This window comes from Python bivittatus, unplaced genomic scaffold (genome assembly GCF_059951505.1).
Source record: "Python bivittatus isolate LINGU-HERP-01145 unplaced genomic scaffold, Pbiv_v1 ctg000020_np1212, whole genome shotgun sequence".
Classification (NCBI taxonomy): domain Eukaryota; kingdom Metazoa; phylum Chordata; class Lepidosauria; order Squamata; family Pythonidae; genus Python; species Python bivittatus.
Window position 1 is genome coordinate 100864420 of NW_028277030.1, and position 21171 is coordinate 100885590.

The following is a 21171-nucleotide window of genomic DNA, read 5'->3' on the forward strand; positions in this document are numbered from 1 at the left end:
TTGTTTAAATAAATAAATAAATTTTGCACATCCCTAGAACAAACTCATTGTCCCATAGAAGGTATTGCAAAGTTGATAGTTAGAACTGCTCCTACTCTAGATTATATCTTTAAAATGTTGTATTTCTATATGTACAGACTTTTGTTAAATGATATATAAGCATCTCATTGTGAATAGCATTGGAAGCAAAGTTTTCTAATGCAAGACTCTGTATACATGCACAGCATTGCAATACCCGTGTAAGCGTTCTGCTAATTTTATTTTCCTACATTTTAAATAGTGGAAAACTACTGTGCCAATATTGCCTGTGATGATTGATAGTGGTCTTTCAATAAATAGAATTGGTCAGAACAAATTCTGTTGCTCATAATGTAAAATTAAAACTTCATTACATTACTGGCTGAGTTGGTGTTTTGCCTGTCACATTTTAAAACTTAAAAATGACATTAAATTCTCATTAAATTCCACCTAATCTTTTCCTAGAGAAATGGAGAATGTTAGTATACTACTAGCATATCTGTTCTTTTTGGGACAATATCCTGAGTTTAAGGGGTTTTTTTTGTTTGCTTGTTTTTTTGGCAGAATTTCAAGTTTGTTACAGTTGTGTTGCTAGCCTATTCATTGTTTTTTTTTTCACCTTGACTTGTTTTGGCTTGTTAAAATTTATTTTGATTTATTTATTTTGACTTGTTAAAATGCCCATATATTGGGTATATTTGTACCATAAATAAAGCCATGCCATTGCATTATAGTCAAATTGCTTGGTTCTTCTAGGAGTCCCATTTCATTATAAGACCTGCTCCTTTACATGCAAAATAAATTTCTCCGCAAACCAGCATGCTATTAAATGAAACACAAAGCTTTTTGCAGACCATTTTGAGTCAGTAAAATAGGATCAAGAAAAGGTGGCCCCGTTTATTCAATGGATTGAAGACCTGATTTCGCTTGCCACTTATGAGCGGATTGCCTATAGACGTAGACTTTGTATGGACAAGTATAATGAAATATGGGACTCGTTTATACAGAATACAGCAGGATAAAAAAATGAAAGTCATATAAATCTATTAGAAATATATATGTACCTGAATAATATTTGCATTAGATAAGCATAGATAGAATTGAAATTGTTTGTTGTTATAATGTATATTAACACTTTTTTCTCTTTGTTGTCCTTTTTTTCACTTTTTAAACTACTTTTATGAATTTTTGTTTGGTAATCAAAAATTTTAAAAAATAAAGAAAGAAAAAAGAAAAGGTATAGCCTTGACCTTCTGGCTAAGATCAAACATGTGTATCAAGAAAAGGCAGGAAATAAAGTTGTGCTCTCTCCAGATGTGTCTGGCACCTGCATTTGTAATGTTTAAAAATGAAATTATGTATGTTTGAGGGAAAATTGCATAAATGCCCAGGATAGTTCAACCTGAAAAGTTACAGATCTTGTTCAATTCCTTGGTTTTGGTTGTTGAGGTTTCTCCTGCTCAGAAAGGCATAAATGTTATTATTTAGCCACGTTTTCTTTAAATAAACGAATGTGGTGATTGTCAGTTTCCTTCTTTAGTGCCTGAATTGGAATACTGCCTACTGGTGGTTTTTGAGCAATTCAGTGTTAATATATTGCATCTGTCTGCAATACTCATGCTTTTTAACGGTGGAAATAGAGTATTATTATAATGAGTTCCTCCAAAGGATATTGAAACAGCGCTGTGCTGCCCTGAATTTCATACTGTTTAGGAAAAGTAGCTCTGTTAATGATGAACTTTGAGATTGGATATACCCTCAAAACCCATGCCATATTTCTATGCTTGCTTTATAGTGTTGGCACCTACAAGTTGGTACTTATGTATCTGAGTGAGATTGTCAGCAAGTGAAGCAAGACATACATTATTTCCTTACTAAAGTGATACATTGATGGGAACAGATAAAGAGGAATAACAACATATTTGTTGAAGAGATATTTATATAGGCTGTATAGCATGGCTGTATCTCATTGGAAACATATACTTTTTTCCTAATTAATAACAAGTATGTCACAGTTAATCCCTGTCAGAAGGAGAAAGCACAGAATACCTACCTTTTTATATACTAGTGTGACAATGAAAGCATACAATTCCGATGCAAATCAATAAAAAATAACAATCCATTCCATTATTATGAAGACTGGCACCTTTTGCTTATTTTATTACCAAGCAAAGCATGTATGATATTGTGACTACTTTGATTCATTAAATCACATTCTCCTTAAAGGATTTTAAGCACTCAGTTTACTATAGTCTGAATGTCTTTGCAAAGGATAGCAGCTTCCTGCTGCTTTCCATTCAATGTGGCATTACCTAGTATGATTGAACAGATACCATAAAATAGAAACTTGGTAGCAGAACTGATTTGAATTATATGCTCAGTTTTGTCTTCCTCTTGTTTTGCAGGTCTGTAGTGAGTTTACCTTCAAGTTTACTTGATTGCAAGTTCTTGGATGATTGCAAGTTGATTGCAAAATCTTGGATTGCAAAGTTTTAATCAGAGGACATGTTCACTGATATCTGCCAGTATGCCTTTTATCATAGGAATAACTCAGTGAGGATAATTTTGAGTAGACAAATGGTCAGAAGAAAAGTGATCCAGAATTTATTTTTGCTTTAAAAATGAAAGGTTGAATCCAAAACATACACATTTGTATGAAGCAGTTAGTTTATCAGTTCATCAAGCAATCATGATTGAGAACTTATATATGTGTGTCTAGAATGTGTCTCATTAGAAACTAAATTCAGAATACTATGATTAAGTCTATTTATGAAAGTAAATAATAATTGATAGTAATTTAATGGAATATCTCCTCTCAAAAAGTCCATAGTATGTGGGCTAGATGGTAGGTCTTCTTGGAGGAGGCCCCACCTGAAACCCTTTCCCCTGATGGTCTGCATGGCTCCTAACTCATGTTTAGATAACAAGTAAAATCAATATTCCAACAGGCATTCAGTTCTGGTTGATTATTCCTATCAGAGGAGATTATGGTTTTTACAGTTATCTGTTTTGTTTTCGCTCTCTCTTATGTATAATTCTTATTATTTTGGTTTTAATCTTGTTTGTGTTGCAGCCTCCCACAGTCCTTGCAGACTGGGACAGGTAATACTGTAAAATAAGAAATTTCCACAATTTACTTTCCAAGACAAGACCAAGAGACTAAGGAGAAGTCTGGTTCATGTGGAATTATTGTAAGTAAGGAGGCAAATGGGAAATGAGCCAAGTAAGAAGAAGAAGAAGAAGAAGAAGATAGTAATCTGGAAGTAGACTCCTTACCACCATATAGTGAAGTCAAATGCAGATGTACTAGCTTTTTTCATGATCTCCAAACGCCTGTTCCTACAAAAACATCTGAGATTGTTATAACTGTACGGTTGTAATGCAGCTTTCTTTGACTTGATACAAGTTACAGTAGATGTGGCCTGAGAATTATGAAAATTGTATTCCATTGAGTGGATTCCAGGCTGGGAAGGGAACTGGAACACTTAGGTATCCTATCACATTGCCTATGTACAGAAAAGAATGAAGTGGAAGAAATGGTGATTTAATGTTAAATGTCTACTCAGTATCTAAATATTGAGGTTTCTGTTTAAACTAATTACATCAGCACTGTCTGAAAGATAATATGATTGCATCAAAGTGAGATCAACTTGTGAAAGCTTCTCAACAAGAGATAATTATGTCAAACAGTAGTAATCACAGTGTTACGCAATTGTACAATAAGCAAGATCTTCTGCTTTTACTTCAGACAGAATTACCAGCACTCTGGATTTGTAAACAGTTTATTCGGTGCATCAGATTCTAGGCTTTACGCTTTTTTAAATAAGCACATAAATATGTATAGATTTCATGAAATGACTTACAGTATATTGGACCACATGTTAAAGCAAGTATAAATTATGGGAGCACAGTGTCACAAAACAGGTGTTATTTTGTCTGCCACCTTCTAAGTCTTCCCTTCCCATTTTGTTTCAAAACATAAAACAAGTGTAGCATTATGTACTCCTAACATCTTCAAGCTCTGTAAAATCCAGGAACTATACAACAGAACTTTGTTTCTTTTAGATGAGAGTGAGTGCTGAGACATGCTTCTGTTTCTGTTTACAAATATACAAGTAGCAGAGTGCTTTGGGAGTCAGTAGATTCCTAGGAAAACAGCATGGCGGCTACTTCTGGGTCAGGTTCTTAGAAAAGAACAATTAGTGTATTGGGGTGATTCATCCTCTTCCTACTTCATATCTCTTCTACATGCTTAGTCTCAAGATTCATAGTTCAAAAACCCCTTGCCCTTTGGCTATCCACTCACCAAAGTATGATGCTTCTGCCTTTTCTTCTGCAGACACCCTAGTTTCACCCTGGTGAAATGTGATTTGTCATATGGGACTAGGAAAGATACATTTCCGTCTTGTGCCTTTTCTTCCAAACTTGGATCTCCATATCTACAGTAAATTGGTCATCTCTAGATGAGTACATATGTACACAAGGACATGGGCTTATAGGAGAGCAACGACTATTTGCATTATTTATTTATCAAATTTGTCACTGCCCATCTCATTGAAACAACTCTAAATCTATTCAAGTCTGCATAGTAGAAGCAGAATGTGCTCAGTGAAAATTACTTTTCCCTAGATCCCCACTAACTAATAAAAATAATACAAAGTACCTGTGCAATTGTTAGGAGATTAAGCTTGTTTCTTCCTCTACCTGTATCTCATTTTTCCCCTAATTTTAACTAAAAGAATAGAAATATTTACAGATGAAGAGCTAATGTGGCATAGACAGAATGTTTCCTTGAAAACTCTTATGTGGGAGGGACATTATACTGCCAAGCAGTTTGATTAAAAGTAGTCTGAACTTTGAAAATGAACCGAAAGAAATAAATCACTCAAGGTTTATTATCTCTGTTTTTAGTAAGCAATCAAATATACATTTTAATGGGTATATAAATATAAATCCAAGTCCAATCCAGGTCCAACCCTGCTTAAGTTTTTGAGATCAGCCAAGGTTGGCTCAAAGGTACAACAGTTCTTAGAAGAGGTATACACCACAGCAAACTTTGGGGGTCTATTACAAACAACAAAAAGCAATTGGCAACAAAAATACAGTGTGAAGCCTAATAAAAGTTTAGTAAATACAAAGTAAAATGTGTGTTTGAGTGTGTTTGTATACACACGCACACACTCAATTATTAGTTGTTCAAGTTTTATCTGTTAATTGAATCCTTATCCTAGTGAATCTCTGTAAGACTGTTCCTAATAGATCATGCTTCATGTAAGAATGATATCTCAAGTAACTTGAAAGATCCTCAGTCATCTGGTACTGACTGATTACCGTGTCCTTGCTATTTGTTGCAAAAGCCAGTCAGTCAAGCTATTCACGTAATACTGGTTTTAAGCCACTGATTAGATTTCATTGCTTTTTATTCATTGCTTAGTTGCATTTCCCATGAACTATTTCCCTTGCTTTAACTCTTCTGGAGCATTAGGCAGATGCTCCTCCAGTGTTGCTTTTTAACTTCTCCTTTTAAAAGCTAGCAAATGGAAGAGCCAGACAGAACTGAAATTTGGTAATGTGATAAGTTTTCTATTTTCATTCCCTGTGGTCTGATTAGAAAATTAGATCTGCCTCAGACTTGTACATGCTTTCCTAAGCCCTGCCCATTTTAGTATCCTTTTTCCTGATTCTGTACATAAAATGACTGTTTTCCATGAGTCAAAGGAAATTATGACTGGCTGCAGTGTTTATTTACTTACTGAAAGTAAATCTAATCGGCCACTGTTCTTGAAATTGATTTGCCCTGTGTCTAATCCCCCCTCCCGCCAAACTTTATGTTGTACCTGGGGATCTGTGAAGGACAATCTAGACTGAAGTGAACTGTAGGCTTGTTGATCTTCCTGATCTCAAACAAAGAAGCCTACACTGGTATTCTTTTAAAAGTTGCAAACTGATTTTAGCCATGCAGCGGTTTTTTCTTGTTTCAAGTTTGAGTGCAAATAGGTAACTCATCTGGATTATGGTTCAAGATTTCCAGAGTATGGAGTTCAGTTCTGGTAAAGAATCAGGAGTGTAGTGGAACTTTTGGGTGGGGGAAATGGTGAGCTGACGTGCCTCCAATGACCGGAGACGACGCTGAGGGGGAGACCAGCGACTGGGCAATGAGCCCAGATCTGTAGAGCTTCTCTGGGTAAAGGAGAAGCCAAGAAATTGCCCACATGTGCTCCAGAAGGCTGCTCCTTGTGAGGAAACCCACAGGATCCAGAAGAAACATGAGGGCAAACTGGGGGTAGAGTGCCAGGAGCTGACAAAGAAATATAAAGCTCTCAGCCTCATGCGGAGCCTGCATTAAGGACACTGGGCTCAATCCAAACTCTACTTTCTAAAGCACATTTGGATATAAAACCGTTGACAGCTACAGAGATCTTCCAAACAGCAGAGCAACTAGACCACCTGGTGAGTGCGACTTTGACCCGGGATATAATAAAAGAGAAAAGTAAAGAAATATCCAGAGAAATAATCTGTTTATCTGGAATTCTAGTGCAAAGAGTAGCATAGTCATGGGGGTGATGAAGAGAATGCCTTCCTTACTGAGGATTCAGTGACTGATGGGTGTGCCCTCAAGTGACAATAACTCTTAAAATCAATAAGATCATTCACCTGACAGCATCTTGGGGATTGCAATAGCTTTGGGGTTCAGAAATCATTGATTTTATCATTTGCTCTATACTATGGTTCGGCCTTATCAGCTGCTTATTGTGAGGGGTTGTGTGAGAATTAGGAAGCTGACCTGATAAAGAAACAAGCTGAAAGGAGACTGAGTATTTCAGCAAGATGACAATGTGAAATTTATCTCCAAATCAACCATAAAGCACTTATAGGAAAGGAAGATAAAGATTATGGAATGGCCTTCACAGTCCCTAGCTTGTATATTATTGAAAATCTATAGATTTCAGACACTCAATGCATGCAAGGAGACTTAAGAATATTTCTGAGCAAAAAGAATTATGCAGGGAAGAGTGGGGGGAAATTCCAAAAACGGACTGTAGGAAATGTTTGCAACCTGTCAGTTTTCCCAAAGGACATATCAAAGGTGCTGGCTGAAAGGGTATGCAAATTTTGCACCTCCCCTATTCATTTTTTTAAAAAAGTTGAATCTGTAAACAACTACACTCCCCGTGGGGAAGGTCTGTCTGTCTACGTGGTCACTAAGAATTAACACAAACTTGATTCCACGTAATCAAAGAACTGCACATGAATAGAAAGCATGCATTCAAGTTTGCAGAAAAATGTGTTTAACTTTATACTGTCCAAGAGTTGTGTCAGTTTCTGTTCACTTAAGGATTTGTTTGACTACATCTTTTTATGCAGCTGTGTGCTTTATTAAGCATTTATTTCTGCTGAAAGTTTTTTATATAGAGGTTTAATTGCTAGGCATATGGGCAAATCCTGGTCTATATTTATTTATTTATTTAGAAAGGTTATTTGGTTGCCCACCTTAAACACCTAACTCTGTGGCTTGCGACCAATTTTTTTTTAAAAGCCACAATACAAAAAGAACCCCATAATCAAACAAAACATAAAAAATCCAGTGCAAAGAAAAAAGTATGTAACCATTTAACAATTTCACAGACACATGTACATTGGGGTCCACTAACATCCTGGACCTAATGCTTGGAGGAAAAGCCAGGCCTTAACAACTTATCAGAAGCCCTCTGAATCTCAGGAAGGAGGCTGTACCATAGGACGGCACTGGGACATGGAAGGCACGTCTCCTTGGTCCCACAAAATGGCAATGTTTAATAGAGGGGACCTGGAGCATGCCTACCCTGTCAGATCTGATGGAATAGGCAGAATCCCTTGGAGATAGATGGTCCCAGAGCTGACCTTGTGCAGTGCAGGACTTTAAATGTGACAACCAGCACTTTGAATTACACTTGGAAGCATATGGAAGCCAATGCAGCTAGCACAGCAGTGGTGTAATATAAGCAAATGTTAGAGCTCTCAAAACTGCACACACCACTACAGAAATCTGGTGAGGAACTCACAAAGGCATGAGTGACAGTGAACAGAGCCTCATGGTCCAGCAACTGGCGCACAAGACAAATCTGTACAACCCCACCCCCACCCTAGCCACAACACACAAATCAATATAGTTTAGTGTAGAGGTTAAGATGTTGGACTAGAAACCAGGAGACTGATTTCCATGTGGGGAGATTATCAAATGTCTCTATATATTTTTATATCCTCCCCACTTAAACAGTGATCAGCTGAGAGGCTCAGTTGGGAGCATGCACTGGTTTTGTCTCTATTTCTGCCTGAAAGTTACAGCTCTCCATTTGCTTGTCTCTCTGTCCAGTCCAACTACTGCATAATAGACTCTTAATCCAAAATCTGCTTTTGGTGCTTCTACCTTTTCCAGTAAGATGGGTCTCTCTCCACAAACACTCAAGTGTGGCTCTTAGCTATCGATAGACCATTATCTGTCATTAGCTCCCACTTGATAAAACATCAGTGACCATCCTAGTCTTATTAACCAGCAAATTAATGGTCAGATGTCACAAAAGTATGGGAATATTTGCATGTGCCTGCATTTTCTCTGGCTCCTGTTGTAGTCAAGGAGTGTTAGCTTTGAGAAGCAAATCAGACATCAAAACTTCATGGGCTGAGCTGCCAGGAAATGCAAAAGAAAAGAATCTGATGACTCATTCTTCTCTTCTGTGACCTCAGTGCTATCTGTAGTACTGCAGTAGTTGTTGATTTCCATTCTCTACATGTTAGAGGACTTGAGTAAGGCTCTTAAGGGCGTTACTTCTAGTATCTGTGTTATTAACACCTATCTGACAGTTGAAGCCTGGGTTTTTTTCTTTTAGGATAGGATATTTCTCTCCCCCGCCCCCATCTTCTGAGCATTTATAATAGAGGGTAGGGGAGAACCAAACATTAAATACAAGAAACAGGAATAATAAAGTATAATCATGAAGCAGACCTTTCTTCTTATTCACCTGATAATACTGCTTCCATGCTATGAAGTAAGCAGCTATGTGTAACAGCAACTTTGAAGGGTAGTATACTTAACATGCAGTTCTAAATAATCATTTATAATTAAGCATTTGTCAATTCATTAAAACTTATGTGTTTTTTAAATGGCAGTCACTACTCAAAAAGCTGTCTCTAATCATTTGCAGATTCAAATATGATTCTTTCGCATTTGGGCACTAGTGCTGTACAGATGTCTTCCTCCCTCCCTCCCTTTTTGCCCTGGCTTTTTATCAAAGAGTGCGGCCAAAGGGGCAAGATAAACATTATGGTAAACAGACTATACTGATTCCTTTTTTCAGCTTAGGTCTACTTTAGATGTAAATGGGAAAACAAACCTAGAGGAAGATGGATTCATTTGACTCTAGGGTTAAGTGTGCCCAAGCATGCCTGGATTCATAAGCCACCAGCAAATCTTTGTCTAGGACAGTTTACACATCTGGTTATTTAGATGTACTTAAGCATAATGCCCATGTCTGACATCATACAAAGCTTTCTTGTTGATGTTGAAGGGCATTGTTTTGATACACAATTTTACACTCATAATGTGTGGGCATGCATGTGATAGTGCACTCTATCTTATTTACAAAGGATTAACTTGTTTTGTAAAGAGCACAGCATTTCTTTCCCCCACCTTATCTCTTTGTTGAATGCCTGATTGCCTTCTAAGAGAGCACAGCATTCCCCCACCCTATTTCCTTTAGAAGCAATTAGCCAGATGCCTGTAGCCATAAATTAATTCTGTACCAGGCTGGTGTTAGGCTGGTGTCCAGAGAAAGAAGTTTGAAATTCCAAAGAAGGGATAAGAAGAAGAAAAAAAGTTAAACTTAGATTCAACTTTTAGGGACCACCTCAACCCCTCCTTAGGTCATCCCAAAATTCCCTTGTATGGATATGAGGGGATGTACTACCTGAATACATCTGAATATGCCTATAAAATCTTTGTTGCTTGCTTTGCAAGGTGTGGTTCTGGGCAACACTCCTTGAGCCATCCAGAAGGTTTCCTTGGCCAGTAAAACCTCTGTTAATTAAAAGCCTCATCTCAAGTCTTCTTATTTAGCTTTATTGAAACTTGGGAAATAAAAGGTGCCATACAATGTATTGGTTTTTTGAAAGGAGAAGCAGAGTAGGAAAGGATTTCTTATATGTACTTCTATCCAACTCATTCTCACAATGATTTATTAAGCCAAAATGTTTTGGCCTGTTGTTAAAAACAGCGTTCCTTGCATTTTCTGTCTTGATCTTTTGTGATGATCTTTTTATCTGCTGGCTGGCAATAGTTTACCTTTGCTTTGGTTCAACAGTAAGACATCTGCTCTGTGTTGCTTCATATTTTCTGAAACAGAATTTTATTAGCTAAATTAAATCATACAGTATTCTCACACATTTATGTTGCATTTTAATTCTTTCCATCTGGTTTTATCTGTAGCATTACCTGAAAGTACTGTTGCTATCTCTAGCTCTCCTTCAGAAGTGCTGTTTCTAAATCTTGTGTCTCATTCTTAACAGTTCTTTCTTAATGGTAAGGGCAGAATGAATTTACAGAAAGCAGCAATAATATACTTTTGACTTTCTCTCCATGGAAGGAGTACAAGTGAAATACAAGGTTGAGAACGGGTGGCCAACTTGAATGAAATAGATGGTAATATAATTTTTTGTCCAGGCATTAAGACCATAAAACAGCCAGCTTTAGCGAGTTGCTTTCCAGTGTTCGTTCATTCAGTTTGTATCCTGCCTGCTCCCTCCTCCTAATTTTCCCCCAACAACAACCTTGTGAAGTCAATTAGGTTGTGAAAAAGAGTGATTAACCCAGCTGAACGTGGGCTAGAATCTAAGTCTCCCTGCTCCTAGTCCAACACTTTCACAAGTACACCATACTGGCTGTCCGTGTGTTGATTACCCATGTTGGACTAAGCATTCATTCTCAAGCACCTTTGTTCATACTGTCCGGGAACGTTGGAAATTATACTCTACTATATTTGGAAGTTAGCTTGTTGGGGAAAACGTGGATAGAAAAAACACACACAAGCTTGGTTTTAAAATACACTTCTAGGACTGACAAGATCAGTGTTCAGAGAATATAATTAATTAACTTTGCAGACAGAGTAGGCGAATGTGAATAAATGCTTATACAGTGTAAATGCAGTGTTTGGCAACTGTACACAAGCTTATAATTCTGAGAAACGTGGATGTCATATGTTTTTATTAAAACTTCCTAAGCCTAATGGCTGTAACAATGGTTGGAAGGAAAAGTGTTAGTGAAATATCCTGAGCTTGGAATGGGACTATTTAGTATTTCCAGTAGTGAGGACTTTAGTGGCTGCCCTTGTGTTTTTCTACCCACATGTGTTGCTGTTATATATTTGAAACAAACCTATGGGCACGCTTAAGAATTGAGACTTTTTGGCATTGAATTGGGTTACCTTGGTAAATAATTTTCTTTTAGCACAGTCTGTGCAACTGAAGTGTAATCATAAATAGTTTTTGTTAACAACATAGAACTTCAAGGGAGGTGGTGGGAGGAAATCCAACTAGTACTTTTGTTGTGCTGGTTTTGTTAAAAGATGTCCTGGTTCAGTAAATTAAAAAAAAAAAAAGTGAGAGAAAACATGTCCCTCTGATAGTGCAAGATGGGCATGGGAAAGAATCTTCTAAGAACATCCAGTATGATCCCCTGCTATTTAAGCATGTTCATGAAAACAATTTCAGGTACATTATTTCCAACGGTTCTGTTCTGTTCTGTTCTGTTCCTCTTTTATTATTTTTCTTTTTCCTCTTACCATCTTCTTATGTGAACTATTTCTTTTTTAATTCCCACCCCACTCTAATATTCTGAGGAGGAACAAATGTAATCTTTCTTCTAATATGATCTGCTAGTATACTAGCTGTTGACTGCTGGTTATGCTACAATTATGTATTGTGTCATTGTCTCATAAACTTATAAGATGGTGAACACTCAAATATAATTAAGTGCATAGCAGTAATAAAGTTTTTAAGATTAGGAACCTGCCATAAATATTTAGATACATAAATATTTTATGTCAAAATATATTTCCTGTGCAACTTCCGAATGAGAGCCATGGCAAGCTAAACATCCCTTTTTGTAGCAGGATGGCTTTATGACAGGGATTGGTGTGGAATGCAGGATCCTGGCTGCTGAAATGCTCTCTGGATTAAAGAGAGATCTTTGAGGTAGCCCATGAGCCCTGCACAGCCACTTCTCGTGAGTAAGCCACAGGAATAGTTGTCTTGCAATTTGCCTATGGGTTGAGCAGCTGGGAGTTGAGGGATGAACCATTTTTGCTCACAGTTGTTGATACAGCCTTTTAAAAGGACATTAAGTTTGACTGAGCCTCACTTCTTAATCACTTTGGATTTCTTTCTTTTTTTTTTCCTGCTGCTGCTTTAAAAAGATTAAGACCCTTCAGAACAGCAAGTTATATTGTATTTGCTAGGTGATTTGCCTTGTCCTTAGTGGAAGAACTTTTAAATATGATTTTTATAACTTTTAGACACATATTACTTTTTGGATTAAACAATAAAAGGCTGCACAGAATATGGACTTTAGAGAGTTTAACAGTGGATTAAGGACTCAGATGGACTTGGAATTATAATTTTAAATGCCCACAAAGAGCTTTGAATTAACTAGAAGAGATTTTCTCCTGGGAAAAATGCCAGTTAAGTTTTTTCATGTTTTTCATGATGAGGGGTCTTTGAAGGTTGGACACTAGAGGGAGCTAGAGGATAAAGAAAATGGAGCAGAAATCTATAATACAAACTTGAGAATATTTGTCTGCCAAGCTTCTTGACAAAATAGATGAATTTCTTGACATGATTGATAGAGTATGTTGTAATGAAATTACAGAACAAGAACAAGTTGCAACAGATGATTTTGAAATTACTTTGAAGGGGGACTTAAATGTAATAAGCAATGAGAAAGGGCACACAAATGGAACCGATAGATGACTTATTCCCAAAAGGAGATATACAAATATTAAACCAGGAAACTTTCTTGGATAATTTTTTTTTACTGGATATTCAAAAGAGCTCTGTTAAAGTTTTGAAGGATTTTTTGTGACAAACAAAAGGACAAACTACTTATTGGATATACAAAAGAAATCTGCTAAAGTTCTGAAAGATCTTTGATTTGCAACACAGATGATCTGGGATTCTTTTTGAAAGGGTTAAAAATATTTTTAAAAACTCATGGAAGGACTATAAGGTTGGCTTATTCAACCAGGGATAAAGGAGAAAAATAGTTACATCTGGTTGCCCTTATTGGACTTTTGCTGATAAAGAATGACTGACAAAGCATTTGGATTTTGTTTCTTTTTTTAATTCAATAGATGAGATATGGGGGGAAGAGAGATTATGTTCTATTTAGAGATAGTGATATGCTATTAAGATTGGCTTTACTTGCTGGAATGAAGGGAAGTTACTTCTTTCTTTTTTCTTTTTCTTTTCCTCTTTCTATTTTTCTTTCTTTTTCACACTTTTTCTTTTGTGGAGTCCTTGGGGTTCTCTGAGCTTGGTTCTTTTCTTGCAAACATTTCATTACCTGGCTAGGTAACATCTTCAGTTTTTCTTTTGTATTTTTCTGTTTGTATTTTTTGTAACCTGTATTGGCTTTTATTCTTTTCATTTATCATTCTTAAAAAAATTATTTGAAGTGTGTGTGTGTGTGTAAGTATGTATGTCATGTGCCTCACTAAATTTAAAGATGTGTTAACTGCTTTGCACTGACTTTCACACAAAGCCAAGAAGATGGTCAAAAATGCATATGGCTAATATGTGGATCTTATGTTACTACAAGGAGAGATAAGAAGACCTCCTTAAATGAACAATGCAAAGAAATCAAGGAAAACAATAGAATGGGGAAGACTAGAGATCTCTTCAAGAAAATTGGAGATATCAAAGGAACGTTTAGTGCAAAGATGGGCATGATAAAGGACAAAAAAGGCAGGGACCTAACAAGCAGAAGAGATTAAGAAGAGGTGGCAAGAATACACAGAACGACTCTACAAGAAAGATCTTAATGTCCCTGATGTCCATGCTGATGTGGTCACTGACCTTGAGCCAGACATACTAGAGAGTGAAGTCAAGTGGGCCTTAGGAAGCATTACTAACAACAAAGTTAGCGGAGATGACAGTATTCCAGCTGAGTTATTTAAAATACTAAAAGACGATGCTGTTAAAGTGCTGCACTCAATATGCCAGCAAGTTTGGAAAACGCAACAGTGGCCACGGGATTGGAAAAGGTCAATTTACGTTCCAATTCCAAAGAAGGGCAATGCCAAAGAATGCTCAAACTATCGCACAATTGCACTCATTTCACATGCTAGCAAGGTTATGCTCAATATCCTACAAGCTAGGCTTCAGCAGTATGTGAACCAAGAACTACCAGATGTACAAGCTGGGTTTTGAAGAGGCAGAGGAACTAGAGATCAAATTGCCAATCATGGAGAAAGCATGAGAGTTCCAGAAAAACATCTACTTCTGCTTCATTGACTATGCAAAAGCCTTTGATTGTGTGGATCACAACAAACTGGCAAATTCTTAAAGAGATGGGAGTACCAGACCACCTTACCTGTCTCCTGAGAAATCTATATGCGGGCCAAGAAGCAACAGTTAGAACCAGTCATGGAACACCCAATTGGTTCAAAATAGGGAAAGGAGTACGGCAAGGCTGTATACTGTCACCTTGCTTATTTAACTTATATGCAGAGTACATCATGAGAAATGCCAGGCTGGAAGAATCGCAAGCTGGAAATAAGATTACAGGGAGAAACATCAACAACCTCAGATATGCAGATGATACTACCCTAACGGCAGAAAGTGAAGAAGAAGTAAAGAGCCTCTTGATGAGGGTGAAAGAGGAGAGTGCAAAAGCTGGCTTGAAACTCAACATTAAAAAAACTAAGATCATGGCATCTGGACCCACTAATTCTTGGCAAATAGAAGGGGTAGAAATGGAAGCAGTAACAGACTTCATTTATTTGGGCTCCAAGATCACCACAGACGGAGACTGCAGCCATGAAATTAAAAGACGCTTGCTCCTTGGGAGGAAAGCTATGGCAGACCTAGACAGCATATTAAAAAGCAGAGACATCACCTTGCTGACAAAGATCCGCATGATCAAAGCTATGCTTTTTCCAGTAGTAATGTATGGCTGTGAGAGCTGGACCATAAAGAAGGCTGAGTGCCGAAGAATTGATGCCTTTGAACTGTGGTGCTGGAGAAGACTCTTAAGAGTCCCCTGGACTGCTAGGAGGTCAAACCAGTCAATCCTAAAGGAAATCAACCCTGATTGCTCATTGAAAAGATTGATAATGAAGCTCAAGCTCAGATACTTTGGTCACCTAATGCGAAGAGAGGACTCTTTGGAAAAGACCCTGATGCTGGGAAAGATTGAAGGCAAAAGGAGAAGAGGACGGCAGAGGATGAGATGGTTAGATAGCATCACTGAAGCAATGAGCATGAAACTGAGCAAACTCAGGGAGGCAGTGAAGGACAGGAAGGCCTGGCGCAATATGGTTCATGGGGTCATGAAGAGTCGGACACGACTTAACGACTGAACAACAAGAACAACAACATGTTACTACTAACTCATTTGAGTGTTTTGACAGTGAAATAGTTTGCTATAACTAGGGTAGGTGGTATGTAAAATTCTGGATATCCAGCTGTGACAGATATCTTTTTTAAAACTACTGACAGATCTTTTCAACTTTATTCAATCATGTAAGTTAAGAAAATATTCTTTATCTAATAATATGTATAACCTTCCCAATCCATGCGTATGAGCCACATAAAATATTGAGAACAATCTATAGCATGTTAACCAACTCTTGGCAAGATGACTGCAACCTACTCTTTGCCAGTTAGTAGAAGCATCAGGAAATATTTCAGCATACAATAATATATGTTTATTCGATTAGAGCTTAAAATGTGAGATTTTGGCTTCCTTTATCCAATCCCAGCAGTGCTCAATGGGATCCCCCAACAATCTAGAGAGGCTTCTCCAGTGTGGGAGGAAAGAGCTGAAAATATTCCTTTCTGTGAGCTGGATCAAAATGTAAGAGTTGACAGCACATGGGAATGGAGTACATGGATGTTGTTGATAAAAAAAAAAAAAAAAGTAGTTAGAAGGTTAGTTTTCAGATAATCTGTATCAAACATGAAATTCAAGGCTCTCTTGTTTTTGCAGGTAATTTTCTTTTGTATTTGGGATTGCTGATTGTTGCTGTAGGTCCAAACACTTTTGGCCAGTCCTTTGAACTATCTTGGTTTCTTTGGTAATCACTTTCTCTTCCCAGCTAATAAACAATTAGAGGAATACATCACTTTTGTGAAAGTGATATTGAAAAATACACTGATAGTATATTTGGTAGAGAAGAGTATTTCTCTTATTCCTTCTTCACTGTGATAGCTTATATTATTGTATAACATAGGATACTGATCATTTGTAACAACAGTTTGTTTGTTTGTTTATTTATTTATTAAATTTTTCAACTGCCCATCTCCCCCCAGTGGGGGAACTCTGGGCGATTCACAACAAACATCTCTTCTCCATCCCTACACAGGCCTGGGATTCCACTCTGATCTAGTTGGTCAGATATTTGTTACACTTTTGTGTTATGTTTCTCTTATGCCTTTGTTTATAGAGTTGGTATCCCTGTTAGTGCTTTAGTATTGGAATACTAAATGTTTGTCATTTGAAACTGGATTCAGCTTTGTTTTCAGTCAGGATTTTATTATGTGAGCAAAACACAACAGAATAGATGGATAAATCACTTATTTATTGTTTCATGTAGAACGTTTTCATACATGTAAAAACTATTCATGAGCAAGCAATTTAGAAGATGATTTGAGAGAGGTTCTGTAAGGCAGGGGTAATCAAACTGTGGGACATGACCTCCTGGACATTGTGAGCAAATTTGAGGGAGACTGCATGTTTTTTGAGCTTGCATACATAAAGAGGATTGGTACCTGAACTCTGCCTGGACAAGCTGCCTATCAAGTTGGAAAAGTAAAACAGAGAAGAAAGCCTGGAGGGCAGTCTTGCAGGGCTCCAGGTTTGTGTGTGTGCAAGCCTCATGGCATGTACACTCAAAGCTGGATTGCTGTTAGAATTTGCTTCTGCTTTGCTTGGGCAAAGTGGCAACTGCCTGGTTCAGGCAAAGCAGAGGTGAGTTCTAACAAGGTTTCAGCTGCCCAACCCTAGCCCCAATTAAATCTTCATTTTTATTCTCAGAGGGCTCAGACAAATATCATTTTAGGAGGTGACTGCACTACAAAATTTGAGAGCTCTTTATTAAAGTATGTTTTCAAGAAGATGGAATTTATTTGTGTCTCTGTACTTGTCTTCTGGGGAGTCAAAGAACTGGATAATTTTCAATGGAAAGAGGTCTACTGGCTTAAGGCTAACATTTCTATTTATTATCTGTTAAATGGCTCTTCCAGTTTTCCTGGCAGCTTGGCTATTGCTGTACTTTCTTTCTATTCAATGGTATATTGATAATGGTTATAAATAACATTACTGTGCAAGTTAACTAGCTAGAAGCAAGATTCTAAAAGACTTAGCTGAAACATCAGAAATGTAGGTGCTTTTTGAATTAAGCCTTTGAAGAATCTTTCCATCCCATTTCCAGAATTTCATTTTCAAATTATTTATTTTGGACTGGGGAGAAGTTAATCCTCAATATAAAAAGTGGCCAAAGAGAAACATGAATGGAAAGAGCAGGGTGAAATGTGGGATATAAGAATTCATTTGCAGCCACAGGAAGAACAATAGATAATGTGTCTCTTTAATAAAATTTAACTGTTACTTTGTTCCTTTTTAAACTTTGTTTCTTTAGGATACAAAGGCTACTAAATTAATTTGGGAAAATCACATAAACTATACTTTATATAAATTTTTAATACACACTCAGTGTGTTTTATGCAGCTGCTGCTATTTAAGGGGCTAATTGTACAGCCATGGAGTTAAAAGGGACACTTTAGGCCATTATGTCTAGCAATGCAGGAACACAAATTATTGTCTATCTTCCACCTTTTCACATCCACAATCTGTCTGGATTGCTGGTTCCACTAGCCTAGTTGAACATCTCTTATTCTTAGGAAGGTTCCGTAACGCTCATTTGGAATTTGTCTTCTGGTAATTTAAATCCATTATTTTGTATCCTGCACTTTGGAACAATGAAGAATGCTGTTGGCCATATTCTGTGTGACATTCAGATAATTGAAGAGTATATCATATTTGCCTTAGTTCTGTTTTTACAAAGCTGAACATTCCCAGTTCCTTTAATCTCTCTTCATCAGACTTGGTTTCTAGTCTTCTTATCATCCTTGTTACCTTCTCTGAATCTGTTCTAGCTTGGATTGAGCCAAGAATTAGTATCAAGAAATACTCAAGGTGAAATATGACCAGTGCAGACTAGGGTAAGACTGTTGCTTCCTGTAGTTTGGAAACTATACTTATCTTGTTGCTTAAATTGTGTTTGAAGTTTTGTAGTCATGCTGCACTGCTGACTCATGTTTAGTTTATGTTCAACTGCTTTTCCAAGATCTTTTTTAGGAATACTATTGCCAAGCCAGGTAAATTTTATTCCAAAGATCTACATTTGATTTCTGATTGAAGAATTTTGCATTTGGGTCTTGTTAAATTTTATTCTGTGATTTTCAGTCTATTTCTCTAACCTATCAAGGTCATTGGTTTACTTCTGTCTTCTAGGGTATTAGCTATACCATCCAATGTTATGTCATCAGAAACTTTGATAAGCATTCTTTCCATTTCTTCATCAAGTAATTAATGAAAATATTGAAGTGTATGACTGAAACTTATGATAACCCACTTGTTCCAGTAGGGAAACACTGAGCAGTGTCTTTGAATACTACTTTCAACCTGGCTGTGCATCTTTTAAATTATTATGCTGCCTAGGCCTACACTTAACTAGATTGCCAATCAGGATGTTATATGGTACTTTATCAATGCTTTGCTAAAATCAAGATATATTCTATATCAAGATATATTCTCAAAATTTGCTAAGAAAGTTTATTTTTTATTTATTTATAAGGTTACTCTTCCATCTCAATTCAAACAGACTCTGGGCAGAAGATAAACAATAATAGATATTATTAATAAAACAATAAGTAATTCAAGTTTTAATATAATAAAGCTACTATTGGCACCAATGACTCCACAATCAATCCCTGAACATCTTCCAGAACAGCCTGTTTTTACTAGGTTCTGGAAGGCCATGAGAATGGAGGTTATCCTCACCTCAGGGGGCAGGCTATTCCAAATGAGGGAAGCCCTCACAGAGAACACCCACTGTTGGGACTTCCCCAGTTGTACTTAATGATGGGTAGTGACTTTTAGCAGGTGCTCTTTGGTCTTCTGGACAGGGTGAGCAGAATCTCTCTGGGAAAGGAGGTCTTTTAGATACCCAAAGCTAAAGTCACATAGGACTATAAAGGAAGCAGCAGGACCTTGAATTTTGACCTACTCAAAAACACTGCTTGATTACCCAATCTAAAAATGAGATGATTAACAGGACATGTTTTTGACAAGTCCATATTAGTGTCCACGTTGTTTTCAAAGCATTCACAGATTCATCTCTTTATGAAGTGCTCTGGAATCTTCCCAGATACTCATGTCCTACTGAGCAATCTATAGTCCCCTGGATTTTCCTTTTCCCAAGAAGGGACAACATTTGCTGTTCTCTAGTCATCTGGTATCTTACCCTTTCTCCAGCATTTCTCAAAGATAATAGAGTTCTGTGAAAGAGTATACTACCCCTTTCACTTTTTTTTTTTGGATGCTTATTAAGAAAAACATTGATTCTCATCTCAAGTGACGGAATGATTTCTGAAGGATGGTTCTGTAGGCAATCAATGAGTCAGAAAACTGAAAATTTTTGTAGAGGATTGCAGAGATAACTTCGAAGAAGGTACGCAGGATCAAGTATAGGAAAATAAAAGAAATCAGTCCTGAAAAAAGAGAAGACATGAGAAAGAAACTCAAAATAACTGCTTATTTCTGTTTGATGTAAGAAGGGGCAGGCGGAAATTCTTGCAGGCTTTCAAGCTTCCATTATTATATCCTACAACAATAAATAACATTCCTGTAATCCTTGCACTGTTTCCTGATCTACCTTGAAGGGCTGACATTTTTGGACTACATGAATGTGGTTTTGTCTGGTGGAAACCAAACCATACACACCACAATAAGATGTACCACTTGTCAGGCATGGCATGGTAGTTTTTGGAAATACTTTGCTACATCAGGACCTGGATGATTTGCCATCACTGAAGGAAGCTTAAATTCTGCTTTGTATTAGAGACTTTTACAGGAGAATATCAAGCCTTCTATCCATTAGCTGAAGCTGAAGCACAAGGAAGTCATGCAGCAAGGCAACAATCCCAAATATAAAAACAAGCATACAAGAGAATGGATGAGGAAGAACAAATTTAGAGTTTTGAAATGGTCAAACCAAAGTCAAGACCTAAAACCCATAGAACTTGAAATGAGCAATTCATGCTAGAAAATTCTGAAATGTTATTGCTGAAGCAGCTTGCCATTGGGGAATGGGCCAAAATTCCTATACAGCAGTGTGAGAGCCTCACCGACTATTTCAGGAAGTGTATGGTTGTGTTACTGCAGTTAAAGCTGATTGCTTTTTAATACTGCATGTTGGAAGCAAAAAAAAATTAGAAAACCCTAAAGAGAAAATACTTTTTCACAGTATTATACAGTAAGTGTTCAGCAGCCAACAGTTTCTTTCAGTGACATAGGATATGGTTCAACTAGCTTGTATAGCAAGATAAAAGCTATACTGAAGTTTTGAGCTGGCTCTTCTCTACCTTGCCACTAGCCACCTCCCAAGAAGTGGTTTAACTTTGCACCATTATTCTGATAATTAAATATTTTTAATGTTGGTAAATTACCATGTATTGGAATTCCTAAATTGTGACTTTTCTATGATGATAGTCAGCTTGTCAATCTTTGGACTGGTGATAGCTGAGATACTGTTTTACTTCTTTCAGCTGAGCCTAGTGAAATTTTGTAGGTCTCAGTGTTAATTGAAAGGTGAAGATCAAAAATAGTATAGAGAAGATGGG

General features: G+C 37.0%; 1 protein-coding gene across 3 annotated transcripts in view; it reads left to right on the plus strand.

The window, feature by feature from the left end:
- The window catches only part of GLP1R (glucagon like peptide 1 receptor), a 139595-nt gene that overhangs the window by 10215 nt on the left and 108209 nt on the right, over positions 1-21171 (plus strand). The window lies entirely within an intron of this gene.